Raw genomic sequence first — 10375 nt, forward strand, 5'->3', positions numbered from 1 at the left:
TCTTTATCTTTAACTTTTCTATGGGGAATCGGAACCAACTGACAGGTGCACACACCGCCACCTACTGTACGGGAATGTGACGACGGTCACGACCTACATACCACTATATTCTCTTAATTAACTAACCCTGAGTTTCTAATAAAATACAATATTTCCCTACAAACCTCAGTAATCCCCCCCCCCCCCAACCCAAAATACCACCCCGTTCCCATCTACCCTCTCTTACACTGTCAAACAACCTCTTCCTTACTACAGCATACATTTGACAAAATACACTGAACAATAATATAAAACGCAACATGGAAAGTGTTGGTCCCATGTTTCTTGATCCGAAATCATTTTTATTTGTGCATAAATGTGTTATTATCTTTGTTAGTGAGCATTTCTCCTTTGCCAAGATAATCCATCCACCTGACAGGGGTGGCATATCAAGAAGCTGATTAAAAGAGCATGATCAGTACACAGGTGCACCTTGTGCTGGGGGACAATAAAAGGCCGCTCTAAAATGTGCCGTTTTGTCACACAACACAATGCCACAGATGTCTCAAGTTTAGAGGGAGCCATCAATTGGCATGCTGACTGCAGGAATGTCCACCAGAGCTGTTGCCAGAGAATGTAATGTTCATTTCTCTCCAACGTCATTTTAGAGAATTTGTCAGTACATCCAACTGGCTTCATAACCGCAGACCCCGTGTATGGTGACAACTGGGTGAGCGGTTTACTGATGTCAACGTTGTGGACAGAGAGCACCGTGATAGCTGTGGGGTTATGGTATGGGGCAGGCATTAGTTACGGACAATAAACACAATTGCATTTTATCGATGGCTATTTAAATGCACAAAAAAATATTGTGAAGTCCTTTCTTTACTGACCAACAGATGCATATCTGTATTACCAGTCATGTGAAATCCATAGATTATTTTAACTAAATGTATTTATTTCAATTGACTGATTGTTCTCATCAACTCCTTGTTTATCTATCCGTTTTCAAAGATCAATTCAATCCCGAATCTCATCCTACACAACATAACCTCCTCCATTCTGTTCCCATTATATGACACGATTTCCTGGCACTATAAAAATGTCTACACTTTACCACTTCCATCCCATTGTCTCTGCCAGCAATCTTCCATCCCATTGTCTGCCAGCAATCTTCCATCCCATTGTCTGCCAGCAATCTTCCATCCCATTGTCTGCCAGCAATCTGGCAATTTTGGAGAGGCAGGTAGCCTAGTGGTTAGAGCGTTGGGCCAGTAATTGAAAGGTTGCTAGATCAAATCCCTGAGCTAACAAGGTACAAATATGTCGTTCTGCCCCGGAACAAGACAGTTAACCCACTGTTCCTCAGCAGTCATTGTAAATAAGAATTTGTTCTTAACTGACTTTCCTACGTAAATAAAATGTTCTACCCAACTGTGCCTGTATATCCACAATAGTATTGTTTTTCTTCTTCTAGCTATTACACGGTATCTACTATATAATTACTTGAATTCCTGTACAAGCCGGAATCCAACAGAGCTCATCTTCATTACCATCTCTTTGTTACCCCGACAACAGCATTGTTATGTCTACCCATAAATCCTCAGGTTTTGACTTCTCAGATCTTAAACTACAACACTGATGCAGAGTCCCATCATATTAATAGTCTTGTATGTTACACTTCCTCTATCCAATGCAATGCAACAATTATCACAACCATTTCTGTTGAATAGAAATATAAATCATTTGTTAGTCTCTTGCATAGATTTACGTCGAACTCAGGAATAAATATATCTCTCTCTCTCTCTCTCTCTCTCTCTCTCTCTCTCTCTCTCTCTCTCTCTCTCTCTCTCTCTGTCTCTGTCTCTGTCTCTGTCTCTGTCTCTGTCTCTGTCTCTGTCTCTGTCTCTGTCTCTGTCTCTGTCTCTGTCTCTCTCTCTCTCTCTCTCTCTCTCTCTCTCTCTGTCTCTCTCTCTCTCTCTCTGTCTCTCTCTCTCTGTCTCTCTCTCTGTCTCTGTCTCTCTCTCTCTCTCCCTGTGTATTGCCACCACCTACTGGGTGAGGTAAAAACTGAGATACTTTAACAAAAAATGTTTTGTTGTTGATAGTTTGTCATGTACAATGAAACACCTGCACAATAAATAAATAAATAAATAAATAATATGCCATTTAGCAGACGCTTTTATCCAAAGCGACTTACAGTCATGTGTGCATACATTGTACGTATGGGTGGTCCCGGGAATCGAACCCACTACCCTGGCGTTACAAGCGCCATGCTCTACCAACTGAGCTACAGAACCACAATAAACACACACACACACACACACACACACACACACACACACACACACACACACACACACACACACACACACACACACACACACACACACACACACACACACACACACACACACACACACACACACACACACACACACACACACACACACACACACACAAAATTCCACCTTTTTCATGATTAGTGTTTTCAGGATTTCTCAACTGACTGACAGATTGTTGGACATCTTCTGCCATACTGTCACACCCTGGCCTTAGTTATCTTTGTTTTCTTTATTATTTTGGTTAGTTCAGGGTGTGACATGGGGGATTTGTGTTTTTTTGACTGGTCTAGGGGTTTTTGTAAGTCTATGGTTGCCTAGATTGGTTCTCAATTAGAGGCAGCTGTTTATCGTTGTCTCTGATTGGGAACCATATTTAGGCAGCCATGTTGTTTGGGTATTTGGTGGGTGATTGTTTCCTGTCTTTGTGTCTCTGCACCAGAGTTCGGGTTTTTGCCATTTTTTCACATTTGTGTTCATGTTGAGTTTCTCATATTAAAAACCATGAACTCTAACCACGCTGCATTTTGGTCCTCCTCTCCTTCGACGCAAGAAAACCGTTACACATAGCTTCATCATCTCTACTCGCTGCTTCAACTATTTTCACTGCCTAGGAGACCTCTCTCAATCTCTCTCGCCCTCGTTCCAACTACAATAGCTTTCCTCTCTCTCTCTCTCAATCTCTCTCGCCCTCGTTCCAACTACAATAGCTTTCCTCTCTCTCTCTCTCTCTCTCTCGCCCTTGTTCCAACTACAATAGCTTTCTCTCTCTCTCTCTCTCTCTCTCTCTCTCTCTCTCTCTCTCTCTCAATCTCTCTCGCCCTCGTTCCAACTACAATAGCTTTCCTCTCTCTCTCTCTCTCTCTCTCTCTCTCGCCCTCGTTCCAACTACAATAGCTTTCCTCTCTCTCTCTCTCTCTCTCTCTCTCTCTCTCTCTCTCTCTCTCTCCCTCGCCCTCGTTCCAACTACAATAGCTTTCCTCTCTCTCTCTCTCGCCCTCGTTCCAACTACAATAGCTTTCCTCTCTCTCTTTCCGCCTGTCACACATGTTGACACTTTAATTCACTACCACAGGCCTACTAACCACATAGCACCAGCAGCATATTCCACCAGTCGCCATTTTAGTAGACTAGTCTGTTCTCTCCATAGTAGACTAGTCTGTTATCTGCATAGTAGACTAGTCTGTTTTCTCCATAGTAGACTAGTCTGTTCTCTCCATAGTAGACTAGTCTGTTCTCTCCATAGTAGACTAGTCTGTTCTCTCCATAGTAGTCTAGTCTTCTCTCCATAGTAGACTAGTCTGTTATCTGCATAGTAGACTAGTCTGTTTTCTCCATAGTAGACTAGTCTGTTCTCTCCATAGTAGACTAGTCTGTTCTCTCCATAGTAGACTAGTCTGTTCATAGTAGACTCTGTTCTCATAGTAGACTAGTCTGTTCTCTCCATAGTAGACTAGTCTGTTCTCTCCATAGTAGACTAGTCTGTTCTCTCCATAGTAGACTAGTCTGTTCTCTCCATAGTAGACTAGTCTGTTCTCTCCATAGTAGACTAGTCTGTTCTCTCCATAGTAGACTAGTCTGTTCTCTCCATAGTAGACTAGTCTGTTCTCTCCATAGTAGACTAGTCTGTTCTCTCCATAGTAGACTAGTCTGTTCTCTGCATAGTAGACTAGTCTGTTCTCTCCATAGTAGACTAGTCTGTTCTCTCCATAGTAGACTAGTCTGTTCTCTCCATAGTAGACTAGTCTGTTCTCTCCATAGTAGACTAGTCTGTTTTCTCCATAGTAGTCTGTTTTCTCCATAGTAGTCTGTTTTCTCCATAGTAGTCTGTTTTCTCCATAGTAGTCTGTTTTCTCCATAGTAGACTAGTCTGTTCTCTCCATAGTAGACTAGTCTGTTCTCTCCATAGTAGACTAGTCTGTTATCTCCATAGTAGACTAGTCTCTCCAGACTAGACTACATTGAGATCCAATACAGATTGCGCCCAAATGATCTCTCTCAGGAAACTAAAATATTGTCTCTGTTGACAGCGTGCAGACATTTGTTCTATGTGTGTTTGACACAGAGGTCACATTTTCACTGGGGTAGTTTACCAACAGGAATATTTGTAAGTCGCTCTGGATAAGAGCGTCTGCTAAATGACTTAAATGTAAATGTAAATGAATAGATACCCTGTTAAAACACAACATTTAATTAACACGTGTGTGAGAGAGAGAGAGAGAGAGAGAGAGTGACAAACCATGACAATCCAAGCAAACTATCGGAATAATTGCATACGACAAACATGACAACACAAACTATCTGCCCACCACAACACACACACTACACCCACTTCACACACACACACACACACACACACACACACACACACACACACACACACACACACACACACACACACACACACACACACACACACACACACACACACTGCAGCCCACACTGCAGCCCACCTTCATACACATGCACACACACACACACACACACACTGCAGCCCACACTGCAGCACACCTTCACACACACACACACACACACACACACACACACACACACACACACACACACACACACACACACACACACACACACACACACACACACACACACACACACGTGGGGGTCAGTTTAACACTAACATGTAATATTAATGATTGACTTGTAGGGAGTGTGAAAGTGGGGGAAGGACAGACTCTGTGTGTGTGTGGGGGAAGGTGGGGGGAGGACAGACTCTCTGTGTGTGTGTGTGTGTGTGTGTGTGTGTGTGTGTGTGTGTGTGTGTGTGTGTGTGTGTGTGTGTGTGTGTGTGTGTGTGTGTGTGTGTGTGTGTGTGTGTGTGTAATATTGTATAGAATAATGATATTCAGTCGACTCCCGATTTTAATAATCGATTCTCACAGATCATCCTATACTGATGATAACCACCGTTTGTCGCCATGTCGTCGTCGTTTGCTTTTACTACTGGTCTGTAGGCTGCCTTGCACAGTAAACCTCCATCCAGCTGGGGGCGCTGTTGACCCCTCACTAGAACCACTGATTTTTCTAAAAATGATTTCACTACAACACGGAAGTAGGATTGGAGATTGTTGGTTATGCATTCCTTTTGTGGAGTAAAGAAAGACATATCGACTGAACTCAATTGGCTACCCAAACACCAAGTCCACTGAAAATGTCTAAACTACAGTTGTTGAGTGTGTTTTTAAATGATCGTTTAACGCCGGCTGATGTGGATATTTTTGGGGCAGTTGAGAAAACGGTATTGAAATACCAGGAGGAAAATGATCGGCTACGGAGACTGCTGCGGATCACACCGGAGATACAACTATGTAGAACAGGTTTGTAAACGTATTAAATTATACATATAGCTAGCTATAGTTCTACTCAATTAATTAAACTTGTAAGATATCACCATTTCAACTATTTTAAGAATTATTATTTGTAATTTGTTTTAATGTTACAGTTGTCTTTGTCACGAAAAGCTGATTGAAATAGCTTACGGTTGCTGTCTGCACTCGGTTACGTCTAAGGGGAGCTAAGAGCCTATTTATACTTGACTCGAAAATGTGATCGCGACCCCTCCAGAGGCACTCACAGGCCAGATTTGTTTTTTTGTTCACATCTGTTGTCTAGTTTGTCTCTTTTTAAAATATTTTTATGTGGGACTTTGTTTTAAACTCACTCAATATCGTCAGCCTAAATGCTAAGGGTTTGAGAGATCTTACAGAGAAAAAAAAGAAAAGCTTTATATATTGTAAACGCAATAAAGTATATTTTGTCCTTCAGGAAACTCATTCCTGTGAAAGTGACTTGCAATTGTGGAAGTCACAGTGGGGAGGCACGGCCTATTTCAGTCATGGATCAAACCGTTCTGCTGGTGTTCTGGCGCTTATCGACCTGTTTAAAGGCCACATTCTAGAATCCACATCTTCACAAGTGTTTAAAGGGGACATTCTAGAATCCACATCTTCACAAGTTTTTAAAGGGGACATTCTAGAATCCACATCTTCACAAGTTTTTAAAGGGGACATTCTAGAATCCACATCTTCACAAGTTTTTAAAGGGGACATTCTAGAATCCACATCTTCACAAGTTTTTAAAGGGGACATTCTAGAATCCACATCTTCATAAGTTTTTAAAGGGGACATTCTAGAATCCACATCTTCATAAGTTTAAAGGGGACATTCTAGAATCCACATTTTCACCATTTTCTAAAGGGGACATTCTAGAATCCACATTTTCATAAGTTTTTAAAGGTGACATTCTAGAATCCACATTTTCACAAGTTTTTAAAGGTGACATTCTAGAATCCACATTTTCACAAGTTTTTAAAGGGGACATTCTAGAATCCACATCTTCACAAGTTTTTAAAGGGGACATTCTAGAATCCACATCTTCACAGGATGGGAGATGGGTCATATAGTAACTGTTAAACTTGACAATGATATTTTCATCATCTGTAATGTGTATGGACACATGCTTCATATAAGACTCATTTTTGCCCAACTTCCTAGAAAATGAGAGGGTTTACTCAAAACAAGTACCCAAATTTTAATTTTAATGAAACACCTGATGGGATCTACTGATCGTTTTCCACCTAGAACGAGTCAAAGCTCTCGAAATAGCAATATCGTCACAACATTATGCAATAATCTCTGTGTTGTTGATGCCTGGTGTTGAATCCGGACGCAAAGGGTGGACCAACAAAACAATGTCACGAAAATCTAGAATCATGATCCTCATCAATGGTGTAATGATCCTAATCTCCCCCGTTTTGTTACAAATGAAGATCATCTGTTGGCTCCCTTTTCTGATCCTCGTTTGATTTCTCTGAATTTAAAAGCTACTAAAAAAAATCTTAACTGTATTCAAGGATATTGGACATTTAAACAACACACTTCTTAAAGATCCTATTTTCATTGGAAACATCAAATCGTTAGCCGAAGATTTTTTTATTTTTTTTTGCAAGAGAAGATTTGGGTCCAGGAAGTAGAATTCTTCAAATATAAAGTCAGAGTTGTAGCCATTGAATGTGCCAAATAGCTGAAGCACCTGAAGAATCTTAGAGGAAAACGATGAGCTTGACAGATTATCTTTCTGTAGAAAACTATCTCAAGAAGAAGAGTCTGTATCTAAATCTTTACAACTAGAATTAGAACAGTTTTACACAGATCTGTCAAAGATCAAGAGCAAAATGGCTTGAAGAGGGGGAAAGAAACAGGTTAATTTCTTTGCACTTGAAAAGAGAAACTACAAAATTAAAATCTATAACGGCACTCAAAATTAATGAGGTTTTATGCAAAGATCCCATTACAATATCAACAGTTGTCAATTCCTTTTACGAAAACCGTTACAACTCACAATTTCAGGAAGATGGTTGTGAAAGCTACATGTGCCACATTCAGAATGATATCCCTGTTATTGAGGATGGATTTCCACTCAGTTTGCGATTCACCTCTGTGTCAATCGAGGAAATTAGAGAGGCTCTGAATTCAATGAAAAAAGGGAAATCTCCTGGCCCTGATGGCCTGTCAGTTGAATTCTATAGACAGTTTTGGAAGTCACTAGAACACGCTATATTTAATGTTTCAAGATTGCATAGAAAAGGGTGAAATGGTCTCCACTATGAAACAGGGCCTTATTTCATTGATTCCCACGCCCGATAAAGACCTTTCTCTCATTGACAATTGGAGACCAATTACTTTATTAAATACTGATCACAAATGGATTGCTCTGGTTTACGCCAAAAGATTAAAGAAAGGAATAGATACCATTATAAATGAGACTCAAACAGGATTTATGAAGGGCCGTCACATCAGCTCTAACATTACTTTAGTCTTGGGGCCGTCACATCAGCTCTAACATTAGTTTAGTCTTGGGGCCGTCACATCAGCTCTAACATTACTTTAGTCTTGGGGCCGTCACATCAGCTCTAACATTACTTTAGTCTTGGGGCCGTCACATCAGCTCTAACATTACTTTAGTCTTGGGGCCGTCACATCAGCTCTAACATTACTTTAGTCTTGGGGCCGTCACATCGGCTCTAACATTACTTTAGTCTTGGGGCCGTCACATCAGCTCTAACATTACTTTAGTCTTGGGGCCGTCACATCAGCTCTAACATTAGTTTAGTCTTGGGGCCGTCACATCAGCTCTAACATTACTTTAGTCTTGGGGCCGTCACATCAGCTCTAACATTAGTTTAGTCTTGGGGCCGTCACATCAGCTCTAACATTAGTTTAGTCTTGGACCGTGGAGATGCAGTTGACTCATGCGGTTGTCTTATTTCTGCACTTCTGTAAAAGCTTTGACACAATTGAACATGAAATCCTCTTTCAGTCTCTTAAACTTAGTTTGTTTCGGTAAAAAAAGAAGTCAGTCATTCACATGTTTTAAAATATATATATAAATAGTTCTGTGTTACTAAACCTTAATACATCCAAAAGATTCACTATAAATAGTTCTGTGTTCTAAACCTTAATACATCCAAAAGATTCACTATAAATAGTTCTGTGTTACTAAACCTTAATACATCCAAAAGATTCACTATAAATAGTTCTGTGTTACTAAACCTTAATACATCCAAAAGATTAACTATAAATAGTTCTGTGTTACTAAACCTTAATACATCCAAAAGATTCACTATAAATAGTTCTGTGTTACTAAACCTTAATACATCCAAAAGATTCACTATAAATAGTTCTGTGTTACTAAACCTTAATACATCCAAAAGATTCACTATAAATAGTTCTGTGTTACTAAACCTTAATACATCCAAAAGATTCACTATAAATAGTTCTGTGTTACTAAACCTTAATACATCCAAAAGATTCACTATAAATAGTTCTGTGTTACTAAACCTTAATACATCCAAAAGATTCACTATAAATAGTTCTGTGTTACTAAACCTTAATACATCCAAAAGATTAACTATAAATAGTTCTGTGTTACTAAACCTTAATACATCCAAAAGATTCACTATAAATAGTTCTGTGTTACTAAACCTTAATACATCCAAAAGATTCACTATAAATAGTTCTGTGTTACTAAACCTTAATACATCCAAAAGATTCACTATAAATAGTTCTGTGTTACTAAACCTTAATACATCCAAAAGATTCACTATAAATAGTGCACGACAGGGATGCCCAATTTCGCCCTTTTTATTTAATTTTGGTTGAACTTCTATCTCTAGATATTCTGAATGATGCAAATCTGCATTGCTTTAAACATTTTTAACAAAGAAATCAACATTTCCCAACTGGCTGATGATACTCCTCTTTACCCTTTAAGAGATGAAGACCAGGTCGTCTTAATGCTATAACTGCATTCACTATTGCATCAGGATTAAAACTCAATGTTTCTACATGTGAAATCGTATGTTTTAAATTACCCTGAAGATTAAAAAAAAAAAAAAATTTGAAAATATTCCTGTAAAGGACTGTGTTAAAGATTTAGAATGACATCTATCAAAACACTTAGTCAGACAACATGTGAATTTCTCTCCTAAAATGTATAAAACCTTGAATATATGTAATAATTGTCTACAAAGAGATCTGTCTATACTTGGGAGAGTACTTCTTCTTTCTTTCTCACTTTGTGTACCCCTCATTATCTTTATGTGTAAATCCCTCTACTTGTAAATAAAGAGATCAAAAATACCTTTCTTGACTTGTAAAAAATAAATCAAACAAAGTTTAAAAAGTCAGTCCTAATAAAAGAGGCGAAGGCGGTCTGGAAGTGTTGGATTTTGTATAAATTTTGTATTTTTTTGTACATTTGATTTTGTATAAACATAAATAACACTTGTTTTATTTTACCTTTTATTTAACTAGGCAAATCAGTTAAGAACAAATTCTTATTTTCAAGATCAATTGGTTGAAAAAAATGTTTGGTCAAAACAGAATCAATTTGGTATTTAATTCCAAACAATGTGTTGAATAAATTGGGTCTTCAATTTTTACTGAAATGTAATTATATTCCTGAAAGATGACCTGCTAAATTAGCTAGGTTTCACCAACAAGCTTTAATCTCCTGGAAAATATGTTTCCTGCACAGAT

General features: G+C 38.9%; 1 protein-coding gene across 1 annotated transcript in view; it reads left to right on the forward strand.

Annotated features, from left to right (window-relative positions):
- The first annotated feature begins 5394 nt into the window (after positions 1–5394).
- LOC124008381 (gastrula zinc finger protein XlCGF57.1-like) overlaps positions 5395–10375 on the forward strand; it is a 16854-nt gene continuing 11873 nt past the window's right edge. The window contains exon 1 of the mRNA XM_046319625.1: positions 5395–5653. The gene's annotated coding sequence lies outside the window, so the exon portion shown is untranslated. The remainder of the gene's footprint in view (positions 5654–10375) is intronic.

This window comes from Oncorhynchus gorbuscha, linkage group LG21 (assembly GCF_021184085.1).
Source record: "Oncorhynchus gorbuscha isolate QuinsamMale2020 ecotype Even-year linkage group LG21, OgorEven_v1.0, whole genome shotgun sequence".
In the NCBI taxonomy this organism is placed as follows: domain Eukaryota; kingdom Metazoa; phylum Chordata; class Actinopteri; order Salmoniformes; family Salmonidae; genus Oncorhynchus; species Oncorhynchus gorbuscha.